This window comes from Panthera tigris, chromosome D1 (genome assembly GCF_018350195.1).
Source record: "Panthera tigris isolate Pti1 chromosome D1, P.tigris_Pti1_mat1.1, whole genome shotgun sequence".
NCBI classification, from domain to species: domain Eukaryota; kingdom Metazoa; phylum Chordata; class Mammalia; order Carnivora; family Felidae; genus Panthera; species Panthera tigris.
Window position 1 is genome coordinate 64566381 of NC_056669.1, and position 13627 is coordinate 64580007.

General features: G+C 51.3%; 1 long non-coding RNA gene across 1 annotated transcript in view; it reads left to right on the plus strand.

Annotated features, from left to right (window-relative positions):
* The first annotated feature begins 384 nt into the window (after positions 1–384).
* Positions 385–13627, plus strand: part of LOC122231329 — a 35325-nt gene continuing 22082 nt past the window's right edge. The window contains exon 1 of the long non-coding RNA XR_006208518.1: positions 385–456. This is a non-coding gene — a long non-coding RNA (uncharacterized LOC122231329). The remainder of the gene's footprint in view (positions 457–13627) is intronic.

Consider the following 13627-nt stretch of genomic DNA (forward strand, 5'->3'; position numbering starts at 1 on the left):
GCCTTAGGGAAATGCAACCCCCCAAGTTTGAAGTGAGGAGGCCCCCTCTTGAAAAATCAGTTAAAATGCCCTCCTTTATGCACATGCCAACTTTGACTTCAAAAAGACTTTATTCCCAAGGATAAACAACCCCATGTTTGTGTAATATAATTAAGTGAAGGCATCTTTAAATGTCATACTAGCTTGTGCCCATTTCAAATTGTTATGCATCAACAGAACTTAACGAGATAGCCAAGCCTTCTCCTTGCTGTGAGGCTGAGATAAGCCACAGCACTGTGGGCCCTTTAATAGATTGCCAAAATAAAGCATTTTCTATGCAAATTATTCATGCAGTGGGACAGCTAATCGCCTGCCAAGAGCCCGCCCACTGCCTCTCTGCAATTAGTCGTGAAGTTGAAGGAGCTCCAAACTCCGCAGGCGCACTCAGGGCCTCCTGCTCCTATGGCTGGTTTTCAGGTGAGCAGAAACTTTCTTTCCTTTGGTGGTGGGGCCTGGACTCCCCCACAATGGAGACAGGTGAGAGGAGTGAGTGGTGGGCAGGAGGCAGAGAAGCGAAGAGAGATAGAGGGCTGTTCCTGGAGTCCCAGCCTAACACCTGACTCGATGTATATACTGTGTACTTGGACACACCCTGAGACTCAGTTCCCTCATCTATAAAGTCACGGTGGACACTGGTCTGATGTCTGGTGTTTCAAGGACAAGGGGCTGAGGGAATTGGGAACACGCTCTGCTTTTTCTCTGCTCAAGAAAGAGCCCACTGTGGGCTTGCAGGAAACCAGAGACTCAAGATCAAAATAGGGACTTTGGGTCAGGAAAACCTCCAGTGTCCCAGCCCACCCCGGCTCCCACCACCACCTGGCATCTGTCATCATAGACATAGGAAGTCTCTGTGGCAGCCAAAGGAGAGTCCCAGATAATTTAACCAATGACTAGAGCTCCCTCTCATTCTTACACAAACCAACCAGCGCTTTTGGTGTCTCTCTCTCCCAAGTCTGTCTCTGAGTCTCACGGTCTCTCTCTCCCACCACCAGCTGGCTATGGGAGCCTCTCCGAGGGGGACCAGCATCCAGTGGCCTCCTGAAACATAACCTAGACAGATTCGATCTGCCAGAGGAGGATGGGGGTATCTTGCTCTTGCCACCATCTTGTGCAGGGCAGTACCCCCAACCTGGGATCACATGCTCACTCTCCAAAGTGGGTGGAGCCAAGACTGTAGCCTACTTTGGGCCTTCAATCCCAAGATCTGACAAGCTGAGCCAAACCCGAGTTTTTCAAAGGAACAGACTTGCTCAGTGAGGGCCCAGGAGCCCTATGAGGGCAAAAGTCATGTATGTGCACATTCGTGGGAGAAGGAAGGGACTGTTTTTGACATTCTGGGAAGCTTTAGAAGTTACTTGCTAACTTGGTAAATGAGGGTTTGGGCTAATCCATGGGTTCTCAAGTCAATGTTTTGCTTACTAAATGGAAGGTTATTTTTCTCATGAGGGTTTGTTAACATATCAGAATGGCAGTCACTTAACCTAGCAGCAGAGTGTTGGATGATGGATAACTGCCTCTGATATTATGCAACAGCCTTTTGATGCACCAAGAGTCCCCAGGGAGGGCACCAATGAAAAGATGGTTTAGTTGGGACTCTGAGCATGAGGTATGCCCGGTCCCATGCTGAGTGCTAGTGACAGCGCACACAGCGTGCAGCCGCTGAGCTTCCCCAGAGGCCTGGGGCAGCTGTTAACCTTCCCACATGGAGGTCAAGGCCCTAAGGGCACCTGTTTCTCAAGACAGGAATGACCCCAAAGGAGCAGCACATTGAGCCCTTGCTGTGGAATCGCATTAAAAACAAAGGAAGTGCTTAGATTAACGAATCTCTGCCTCCTTGGCTTCTTTCTTTTCTCTCTCATCAGCCACTGAACCTACCTGTGGCCTCAGTGTGGCTCAAGAGATGTCACTCTGGTCTCACTCAGTATCACAGCTGGTCCCTGCCTCAGGCCCCAGCTAGGGTTGATCACTTCATCCTAACTTGTTCAAGGCCCCATTGGGTTACCTGCCCAGGGATGCCACCTTCCTACTTAGAGCTGCCCTCTGCTCAGACTAGCTTTGCCCCATTGTGGCTGGGGCCCTGTCACTTGCTGATGCTCAGTCCACCTTGCACCTGGCCTTGGCTCTCTGGGAAACAGAGCCCTGAACTCCTATCACCAAGCTCTGTGATCTACAAATTCCTCCCCAACTTTGTGGGGTCAGGGGCTTTAAGGCTGAGCTGGGCTATGCCTGGTGTTTGCCCCTACCCATGGCCTTCTGGTTCCTATTGCTTGACTGACTCCCACATAGCACCTGAGAGAAGAGTGCTATACACTCTCCCCACTTCCTCATCCTAGGTTGCCTCCAAGTCCACATCTGACTAAAGCCCTCTACCTCAGTGACTCAGGCTTGTTCTTTGATGTGTGGAGAGAGCCATAGCTGCTCCCTGAGTGCTTGTGACCCTGGACATGGGGGTATGGGTTGGGGGAAGGCAGGGAGAGGTGAGCTATGGAACACTGAGCCCTACCTGATGGGGCAGACCTGGGAAGGTACATGATAGAGGATGGGCCATTGGGGTGAAGAGAGAAGGTAGGGCAGGATGGGAATGCAGGACACTGAGGAACACTTGCCCACTCAGAAGTAGCCAAGGCCTGAATCTGGGGTGTGAGCCTTGGGGAGAGAATAGATAAATCCCTTCTCCATAATCTTCTTCCCTTTCTCCACTTCCTTCTCTTCCCTTCTCTGCCCATGGCACCTGCTGCTAAAGAGATGTACTGAGTTTCAGCTTTGCTATGGGTCTCACATATCTGGGGGCTAGCCTGGGGGCCCTTCCTCCCACATGGACTGTCATTGGCTCCCAATGGGTTTTCTGGAGCTCAAATCCTGTTTAGCCAGAGCTTGACTATCCTGGTGGGCATGTGCTGCCTTGTTCTATACTGGACAGGACTCCCAACGGGCCACGATCATGGCGGCCTGTTTCACTGTTTGTTGGCCAGCCCTAGTGTTCCCAGGGTGACTTGTACACCTCAGTGCTTTCAGCGGATAAGGGAAAAGTGACTCTATACGGCAGGACCCAGGAATGTGTATATTGAGTTCTCCCCCAACCCAGGTGACTCTAAGACACAGCTAGGAATGGGAACTCTTATTTTGTCAACTGCTTCTTGAACTTCAGTATGCATCTGAGTCATCTAAGGAGTTCGATGAAACATAGACTACTGGGCCCCATCCCCAGAAAGCCACATTCGGGAGATCTGAGGGAGGCCCAAGAATTTCGGCCATCTCCCAGCCGATAGATGCTGCAAGACCATGTACTACACTTAGAGCAGCGAGGGTCTGGCCCAACCTCTCAGCAAAGCAGGGCAGGGGATGCTGGTCCTCCACTCAAACACTCAAGGCTATGAGGGTTTGGGTTCCCACTTGAGGAGGGCAACAAACTCAAGTCAAACCCAATGGGTCATGTTGCCATGTGTCGGGCCTCCAGCCTGGCCCAGGTGGCCAGGGTATCAGGAGTGTTAGCCACTGTCATTGGCTGGTCCCTCATTGACAGGTTGTCATTGACGGCAGAAACTTGGCCAATGGCAATCAATCAGGGGGCCCGCGCTGCCTTAAATACCAGCAGAGCAAACAGCCTCAGACAAAGCTGCGCCATATATCAATTACCAAGAGGCTGTGTGTTCCTCTGGGTGGAGGGAGCCCGAGCAAGCGGCCAGGGCTGCTGCCCCAGCTGATAAGGGCCTGCATTGTTCGGGGACAGCTGGCGGCCCGATAAGGGCCTGCTCGCCCGAGATAATGGCAGTGGGCAGGCGCCTCGCGGCAGTTTAGAATTTCTTGGGTCTCCAAGAAAGGTTCTATTAAGCCCACTGACCCCAATTGAATATTAATTAGCTAATTAACGGATTTATTGTTCCACGCCATTTCTGGAGAGGCCATTTTTTTCGAGTGCCATTATTTTTGTAAATGATTTTTCGCATTGTGCATAATTGAATCTTTGCAGCTGCCAGCATCTTCTGCATGATTTGGCAAAAAAAAGGAAGCAGAAGCACTTAGGGTTTTTCACCCCCCCTCTCTCTGAACAAATGTTTTCAGCCCCTCCTGCTAATGCTGGAGCGAGGGGGAGGGAGGGGGGCCTGGCTCTGTTTCACAGGTTTGTTTTTTAAGCTGAACTGCAAAGTCCATACTCCCTTTCCCTTCCTTTTGTAGGCAGCTGAGGGCCTAGCGCTCCTGGCGGTCCCGCACCAGGCCTTTGTCTTGGCTGTCTTCAAACTGGCCAGACTTAGCTTTTCTGAGTCCCAACTCCTTAAAGCGTTAGAGTAGGGGGTAGGTAGAGGGAACAAGGCCTGAGCTTGTCACACCCAGAGCTCACAGGGGAGGAAGACCAGCTCTGACCAGGAGGGCAGTGCCCCCTGTGGGCTGTGCCTCTGTTTCTGCCCTCAGCTACCCCAGCCCAGCCTTTTCTAGCTAGAGCCTACCTTGGGTCTGCTTGCTCTGGGGGAACAGAACCCCACCCCTGCACATCTCAGCTGCTCTTTAATGAGTCCTCGCTCCAAATTCCACGCCAGGGCTGCCTGACTCCCTGGAGCTGGCATCGGCCCATAATAAATTGACCCGGCCAGTCCCACAGGCAAATATCTGATTGAATCAAACCCATTCCTCAGCAGAGGGTCTGGAATGGGGGGGGGGGGGGGGGTGTGCGTGCACTGGGGTGGGGCTGGTGTGGGCGGCTCAGCAATATTGTCAGGCAGCATTTGGGAGCCCCCTTGGACCTCTCAGCCCCTTCAGCATTGTTAATGAAGCCAAGGGCAGACAGAGGCTCCAGGAATATTAGTCAGGGCCCCCGGGTGGGCGGGTCTAAGGAAGGCTTGTGCCCAGGACCTGCCCCTGGCCACCAGGGGCTGCAGAGCTTTATTGGGATTTTTTATTAAGCCACCTCTTCCTGCCCTCATCCCTGTCCCTATCCTGCTGCTTGTGCTCAGAAAGAGGAATTCTGAAGGCCTTTCTGAGCAGAGAGATCAATCAGGAAGGAGTTTTTGCATCCTCCGCTGCAGACACTGGCTGGGACCACATCACCTGCCCATTTCCTTTGCTCTGGACTGGAATAAGAGCCCAGGGGACAGACAGACAGATTGTCATGGGCATCCCTGCCAGGTGCAAAAGTGGAAGGGACCCCAAAAGTCTGGCTAAGAGCTGGGAGTGGCGCTTAGAGTTGGGGAGGGGGGTCATTCAGCTTCCGTTTGAACACTGCTAGGGGTGGGAAGCTGACAGCCACTGAGGCAGCTTTCATACCGAGAAGGGTGGTCTTTATTACAGAGTCTGCCTGCTCCTTTCTCTCTGACCCCCACCCCGAGTCTCCCACTCCCCAGAAGAGCCACTCAGCTCACAACAATAACCATAATAGTATCTAATGTTAACTGAACTACTATGTGCCACACACAGTACAAGGCACCTGTCACGCATCAACTCAATTTAGTGCTCCTACGATCCCGTGAGGTAGATGGGTTTCTGGGGCACAGACATAGGACGTAACCTGAGCAAAGGTCACTGGTGAGGGCAGTAGCACGAGACACCAACCCCACTTTGCCAGACCTGAGCCCTCGCTTCTGACCACTTTGCTCCACGGTCAGGAAAACCATGCCCCTGAGGCTGCTCTCCCGTAGGGTAAACCAGCTCAGCTGCAGCACAGGCTCCTTGTCCTACATGGTCTGTCTTCTCCCTCCCACCCTGAACCTCCTTCCTGAAGTCCAAAGGCCAGAAGTGGTCTGGCCAGGAGAGAGCAGAGTGAGTCTGTCATGTGCCGCATGTTAGACACCATACTCTGGTCGGCAATAAGGTTCTTGGCAAGAACCCCCTCCACAACCCCTCCCGTCCACTAAGGTTCACACTCATTGTTCTGAAAGGGAGCCAAAAAGATCGCCTTCTCCAGTTCTCTGAATTTTAGAAAAATTTGGTGTGATCCTCGCCAAGTGGGTTTCCTACAGCCCCAGAATCTGCTGAGGGACCCCCTCCTCTGAGCCCTGCGAGCTGAGAATTGCATGCAGCCTTCCTCAGGGTGAGATGGAGGCCTCCAGCCTGGGGGGTGGGGGGGCAGTGGGGCTGCGCCATCCAGCTCTCCCCTTCTAGACCATTTGAGTCCTGTTCTATTAATGTGACCCTGGCAGGACTCTCGGCCCTGGCAGCATACCTTGCTGGGGGGGCCTGGGGGCTGCAAGCCACATTGGGCTGTTTTGGGAAATTTCTTCTAGTTTCTTCTTTTGTAAATAAGAGTAGGGAAGAGACCTGTCCAAGGTCACCCAGCCACACTATGGAGGCAGGACCATGTCCTGTTCTCCTCTGCCCTTCGGGAAGGGCCACTGAGTATTTGGTAATGGATCCAGGAGCCCAAGGTCATGCTTGGCTCAGAAGATTAAGGTGACCTCCTCTCGGGAGTCTGATTCTGAAGGTAGCACCCACTGGCCCACTGGTCATCTCAGTCAGGTTGCCTGGGATCCTGCCCTCATTGTCATGACCACATTCTAGGAGTCAGTATTGCTTAAACCCTAGTCCCCTGCCCCCTGTATGTCTCTAATATGATGTTATCAAGCTCTCATCAGGAATCCTTTCATCAGATGGGACAACTCAGGCTCCAGGGAGCAAATCTCTTTCCCCCTAGAGCTTCAGGGTCCTGGCAGGGGTTTCTTTTTTTTTTTTTTTTTTTTTTTAACGTTTATTTATTTTTGAGACAGAGAGAGACAGAGCATGAACAGGGGAGGGCCAGAGAGAGGGAGACACAGAATCTGAAACAGGCTCCAGGCTCTGAGCTGTCAGCACAGAGCCTGATGCGGGGCTCAAACTCATGGACCACCAGATCATGACCTGAGCCGAAGTCGGCCGCTTAACCGACTGAGCCACTCAGGCGTCCCCCTGGCAGGGGTTTCAAATCCTTGACTTATCCCTCAGGCTCAGTGGCCTTGGGCAAATCACATCCCTCTGAACATTGGTTTCTTAACTGTTCAGTGGTGGTAATAGTTAAAGCTAGTCCTCATTTCCTGAAGTTTCTGGAAGACAGGCAAGAAGAGACTCTGTGCTTTTTCATCTGGAACACCCAGTGCTATGCTGGGACTTGGGAATGCCACAGGACAAGTACAGGCTTCTGCAAACAACACTTTCGCTATGTAGAAAGGAGTTTAAAACATATATTTTGAAAAGCATATATTATGGACTGGCGGAATAGAGGTCGCCTTTCAGGGACAGTGACTGGAAGGGGCACTAGGGCTTCTTAGGGTGCTGCTGATGAACCCCTTACTCTGGGTTCTGGTGACACAGGTGTGCTTCTTTTGAAAAATCATGGGACCGAGCACTTAAGATGGGAGCACTTCTGTTTACATTTCATTAAAAAAGCGTACCTTAAAAAGACTGAATTATGAAGATGTTTGTGAACTTTCAAGACAAAACACGAGACTTAAACACAATCTTGTGCATATGGCAGACCACACCCCTCCAAGGGGACTCCCAGTGGCTTGACTAATGATGATGGTTTTAGGTTCTAGGCAGATGGGCTGGGGGATATTCTGGGGTCTGGGGGAGCCTCCCAGATGACATAGAGAGGCTTTCACTTCTTTAGGCAGAACCACTTGTGAGCACCCACGTTTCAAAGGACTCACGTCCTGGGGTGCCTGGGTGGCTCAGTCGGTTGAACGTCCGACTTCGGCTCAGGTCATGATCTCACAGTTTGTGAGTTCAAGCCCGGTGTCAGGCTCTGTGCTGACAGCTCAGAGCCTGGAGACTGCTTCGGATTCTGTGTCTCCCTCTCTCTCTGCCCCTAACCCACTCACATTCTGTCTCCGTCTCTCTCAAAAATAAATAAACATCAAAGGGCTCACGTCCTTTCTAAGAAAGGAGAGTGGGGGCTGTGCAGCCTCAGGCTTGGGCCAGCAAAGGCCCTGTGGCAACCTCTCCACTGAGCCCAACCATCTTACACGGGGTGACTCAGATTTTACTGGAGAAAAAATATCTTAGCTACATAGAGCCTGGGAAGGAGGGTGGGAGAGAAAGAGAGAGACAGAGGGAGAGAGAGTCAAAAGGAGACAGAGACTGAAAGGTAGGAAAAGAGAGAGGGAGAGACAAAGAGGACACAGGGCAAGAGTCACAGGGGAGAGACAGAGAGCACTGGCAGGGAAATGTCTTTTCAGTGGGCAAGGCTGAATATCAAAGCAACCAGCATGGGGCATCAGAATCCCTTTCATGTTTCCAAGGCAGGGGATAGGAAGGAGAACAGCTTTGAAGGTTTCCTGGTCCCAGCCAGGCCATGCCTTGGAGCTAGGGCAGGCTGACTGCACAAGCTTCCTTCTTCAGAAGCTTTCAAGAGCCCATTCTAGCTGATGCCTCAGCCTGAGGGAACAAGAGAACAACAGCTTCCAGCTTTTGCCTGCCTGCCTGCCTGCCAGTTGACCCATTGGGACACTGGCCTCGGGCTTCGGCTGGGCTTGAGGCCCAGCACATTGGATCTCCCAGTTGCTACCTGCATGTACATGGCCCTTCCCCTCAAGCAACAGGGTCAGGGAGGGGGTGAAATGCAGGGTTGGATGGGACTGAATATATTGCTGCCTAAGGAGAGAACAGCCACCCCTCACCTGCTGTTCAAGGCCCTCCTTTCTGGCCCTCAGGTGAGGCGAGTGCATAGTCTGTTGATATTCTCTTGAAAGGAAAATTGGGAAATTGGCCCTTGGACCCTCAGGCCTGGGGAGCTGTAGGGCCAGTGCCCCATCTGAGGACAAAGAAGGTCCTGCCTCTACTCTGAGTGCTACTCTGCCTTGTCTTCTCCTGGTCTAATACATACTTAACTCCAGTGGACGGGGTTATAAGCTGTTCTGCTCTTGAGGGGTTTAACGAAGCACCTGAAATCATACGGGAAGCTGGAAGACAGTGGCATGAGATTTTAGGCAACCAAAAAGTTCCCTTGTACTACACCAAGGGGGTATAAAACCCCGCCTTTGGAACCCTTTGGAGAGTGTGTTAGTATAGATGCTTTGAGCTGCAAGTAACAGAAACTCCCGACTCAAAGGGGCTTGAAGAATAAGAGTATAGGAAGTACAGTAGGCCCCAAGTACGAACTACCAGCAGCTGAATGAAGCTGTCAAGGACATGGGAGTTTCCCATTCCTCCATCCCACCTTCCTTGGTGTCATTCTGCCTTCTTGGTTTTCCTTGTGGTCCTAAGATGCTTCCAGTGGCGGGGAGCCTGGGTGGCTCAGTCAGTGAAGCATCTGACTTTGGCTCAGGTCATGATCTTGCAGTTCATGAGTTCGAGCCCTGTGTGGGGCTCTGTACTGACGGCTCAGAGCCTGGAGCCTGCTTCCGATTCTGTGTCTCCCTCTCTCTCCGCCCCTTCCCTGCTCACGTTCTGTTTCTGTCTTTGTCTCTCTCTCTCTCAAAAATAAAAAAACATCAAAAAATTTAATAATAAAAAAAGATGCTACCAGTGGCAAACAGGGCTACCTGTTTCTTTATTCACACACCAAAAGAAAGACAGAAAACCTCTCCTCCAATCATAAATATAAGTCCTTAGTTTGACCAGGATAACTTGGATACCTACTTACCCTGGACGAATAATAAGAAAAAAGAGGTGCAGAGAGCATTCGATTTAGACTGATCATCTACAGAATGGAGGTTGGACCTTAACCAAATGTCCACCACAGAGGGTGTCTCAGGGAGATGCTCCCTTGTCTATATGAGAGAGAAGATGTCCGCGCTTTGACCCTTTCTAGTACAATCTCTCAACCAGACCTGTGTTGCTTCCTCCTGGGTAAACCTGAGAGAAATTCACCACCACAACAAGCTGGTTCTCACCAGAGGGATGCATATGCCTCCTAGTAACCTGATTTTTATTTCTCTCCAAACATTATGACCTGGAATTATTGGGTTAAGGAAGTGCTTGACCCATTTCTGCCCCTGCTTTCACAGACCCTTCGCTCACAGAATATGCCCTTATCTGAGTCATTTGGGATATTGGCACCATTCTCAGTTCATTTCTCTATGAGGCCCAGATGTCTTCCCTGCTAACGTGGGATGGAGGAGGTGGCCACAGCCCATCTCAACTCGTAAGAAATTCTTTGCCCAATGTGTACACTTTTGCTTTGGCCATTTTATTCTCTGTACTGGAAGATGCCCTAGGAGCAGATCAAGGGTGAAAGTCCTTGGAGGGTCTATGGGAGGCTGGGTTTTCTGAAAAGGGGAAAAACAGACCTTGGAGGCTGTGGCAGGGTGGAGCATTTTACCTCCGCACCCCCAGGATGCTTCTAGTATATGTTTTTGAATGGATATAAAAATAAAAAAAGCCCGGCGGGGGGTCATGAGGAGGGAGCCATGCAAAACTCATTTCTCACCTGGGCAAGTGAAACTGCAGGTGTCCCCACCCTTGGTGTCTGCTCCCTCTGATTCTCCCTTTATATCACCCCAGAGTGATCTTTCAAAGAGTGCAGATCTGATCATGCCTTGTTCCACTTACAAAGCTCTGACATTTCCCTGTTCCTCGAGGATAAAGGCCCATCTCCCCAGCCCAGCGGGAGACACCCCCCCAACCCTCCCGCCCCATGCGGCCTTGCTGCCCTCCTCCAGGGCCTCCGCATCCCTGTGCAGGCACACTGAACCTTGGGCCACCCTTCACCCAGGCCCCACTCTCTCCCACTTCTGGGCCTGTACCCACTGTCTGCTATGCTCATCCTCCCTTGTTTGATGGCTCAAGTGTCCTTTCCCCAGAACCTTCCCTGTCTCCCAGGCCAAATTCGTTACCTCCCCTTTCTAAAGCTGTCGTGACACCGACCACACCGAGTTATGACTTTTTCACAGGCTGGCTCCTGACTCTCCTCCTCTCTGTGAGAGTTTTTTAGGGCAGGGACTTTGCTTCATTTCTTTTATAACTCCCTTGCCTTACCCTACATTAGACACTCAACATACATTGGAGAGATGGAAAGGTGGGCAGAAGGAGGAACAGGAGTTACATAAGGAGGGAAGATGGGAGGGAGAGATGAATTAAACCAACGTTACTTTTTTCTGCCTAGGTCACTAGACGGCTATCAGGGATGCTTTGCGGTATCTGGACTTTTGATAAATTCTTTCATAACTTCATCCATGCCTGTGATGGAAAACTGTGCTTGACGCAGTGCTAGTCAGCTGTTTGGAGAATCGCCCCCAAAGATCACTAAATAATGGTAATCTGATAGGAGGTGCCTAGTGGTCAGCCACAGGGCTCTGCTCTGGGCCATGTTATGCTCAGTGTTTAGCCAAGAAAACGGTCCTCTCTGCTTTTAATTGGCGTTATTACTCCCTGGCAGAGGTGGCACTGAAAAAATGTCACCCCACGTACTACACTCTGCCACCTGCAGAACCTTTCTGGTCTATCAGGCCTCGGAGCTCTCCCCAGTAAAGGGCACCCCTGACCTTGATCATGTGCCTGATTCCCCAGAGACCATCCAGCGTCTCCAAGAACTGCACCCCTTTACTTGCTCCCTCCACCCCTACTTCTAGCAGCATCCCTGGTCACCTGTTCCACCAGGTGCTCCCCGGGTGGGGAGGAGCTCCCACCTCTAGGCACTTGCTTTGTCTCAGCCTGAAGTGTCCTTTCTCTTGTGTCTCCACCAGATGAATCTGAGGCCCAGCTCAAATAATTCTGCTTTCCTGGGCCCCAACCTGACCCACCAAGAGCCTTCTTCCTTGGTACTCTTGCTTCACTGCAGGCTGTCACCCTCCTTACTAAGGTGGAGCTTTGAGGAGTAGTGGCCAGTGAGGTTTTCTACGTGCCTGCAGGAGCGGACACATTGAAAGTGGCCATGGCTTGGAAAACAGGGGCTCGTGTCCCATGTCCTGCTCAAGAACCTATAACAGCTCTTTGTGTTGCAAGTCCGGGCTTAAACTCTTCTGTTCAGCTTCCTGTTTCCTATCTCCCACCTCAACCCCAAACCCACTCCACTTCCAGCGTCCCCTCTTGCGTTTCAACCAGTCGAGATTCCAGACTTCCCCCTATACCTGTAAGGCCTCCCTCATATCTCCGGCTATTCTTTCCGCAGGAAGCAACTCAATATCAGGTTCCTCTCAGGTGTTTTGTGCCACGTGGGCCGCCCCTTCTTCAGAGTGCTGACAACATCATACTCACCCATTCATTCCTGCCACGTACTGCTTACATGGATGTGTATTCCTGAGATACCACAGAGTAGCTACCCTGTCCCCAGATGCAGAAGAGCTGACTTGAATTCTCTCCTCTGCACCACCTAGCTATATTACAATGTGCTTTATTTCCTCATCTGTAAAGGGGGGGGGGCATTAACCTATGCACTCCCAGGGAGACTGTGAGATACAATATAGCAAAACAGGTGACGTGTTTTTCATAAGCAGAAAATTTTTCTGTTATGCGGAGCTGTCATTGGCCCTGTTAGGGGCAAGTTCCCAGATGGTACAGACCTATGACCTCGGGAATTTAGACTGCCCACAGGGAGCAAGGAGCCCTTGATATCCTCCCTCTTAAACCTCTTCAGGCCCAAGGGCATTATTTTGCTGCACGAAGGGGCTACTGAGGAGCAGTGGGGAGTAGGTGGAAATGTGAGCATTCCTGTAGGGAATAAAGGCAACCAGAAGTGTAATCAGGATCCGATCCTCACCCAGATGGGTCAGAAGCCCGGAGCCTAAATCTATCGTAGGACTCAAATCTGTGCCTCTTTCTCTGTATGGACTTTTTATCAATGTCTGTTTCCCTACCAAAAATAAGAAAGCAGGGCTTAAAGGGGTATAGGACTGGTAGAGTGCAGGAAGAAGGGGGACAGCAGTATGGTGCCTCATGCTTCGAGTGGTGAGGGCCATCAGAGACAAGGCCAGTGGCAGAAGGTAGAGCCTGAGTCCTGCTTGACCTGAGGAGGGCCTAGGACTTACACCGCAGAGGACTTGGGGTCCCTGAGAGGGTGGATCATGCCACTTTCCCCCCTTATATCCCACTTTAACAGGTTCTGGTTCTGGGCTGAGCATTGGTGTGCATCCACTGCTGGAGGGGTGGGAAGAGAGCCTATAGTGACAGCCACCACCACATGTCGCTGGGGAGGGGACTCAGAATGTGTGTGTGTGTGTGGGGGTGACCTCTAAGATTACATAGCAAAGCCCCCAGTGAACAGAGCCCCATGAAGTTTGGAGCTCAAGTTAGAGGCCCTAAGTTAAATAAAAAATGTTAGGGAATCCCCCTATGTGATTTAGATAAATATAACATCTAAATTGCAGAATAAAATTATATTCTTGAAAGAAGCTTTTATATATATGCTGAAATTAAGACCACTCCTTTGTAGAGAAATCCCCCCCCCCCCGCCCATTTGGTTTGGGCCAGAGGGGAAGAAGACAAGGGTCACGATGCTCACTGTTGGCATCACTTCCTGGAGTCAGAGGGGCCTGAGCAGGGGCCTCCCGTCATAGAATCGAGCCGCTTTTGGAGTTGATGAACTCCTGTGTTCCAGGCATAGCCTACATCATAATACTCGGGGGTCATTTCCACCACCCCTTTCATTTTGTGCACCAGATCATGAGCCCAAGGGTTCAGGCTCAAAAACTCCAGAACCACGGAGAGTTCTAGAGAGTTCTCTGACCCTGCCCTGGTCTCCGTAGGG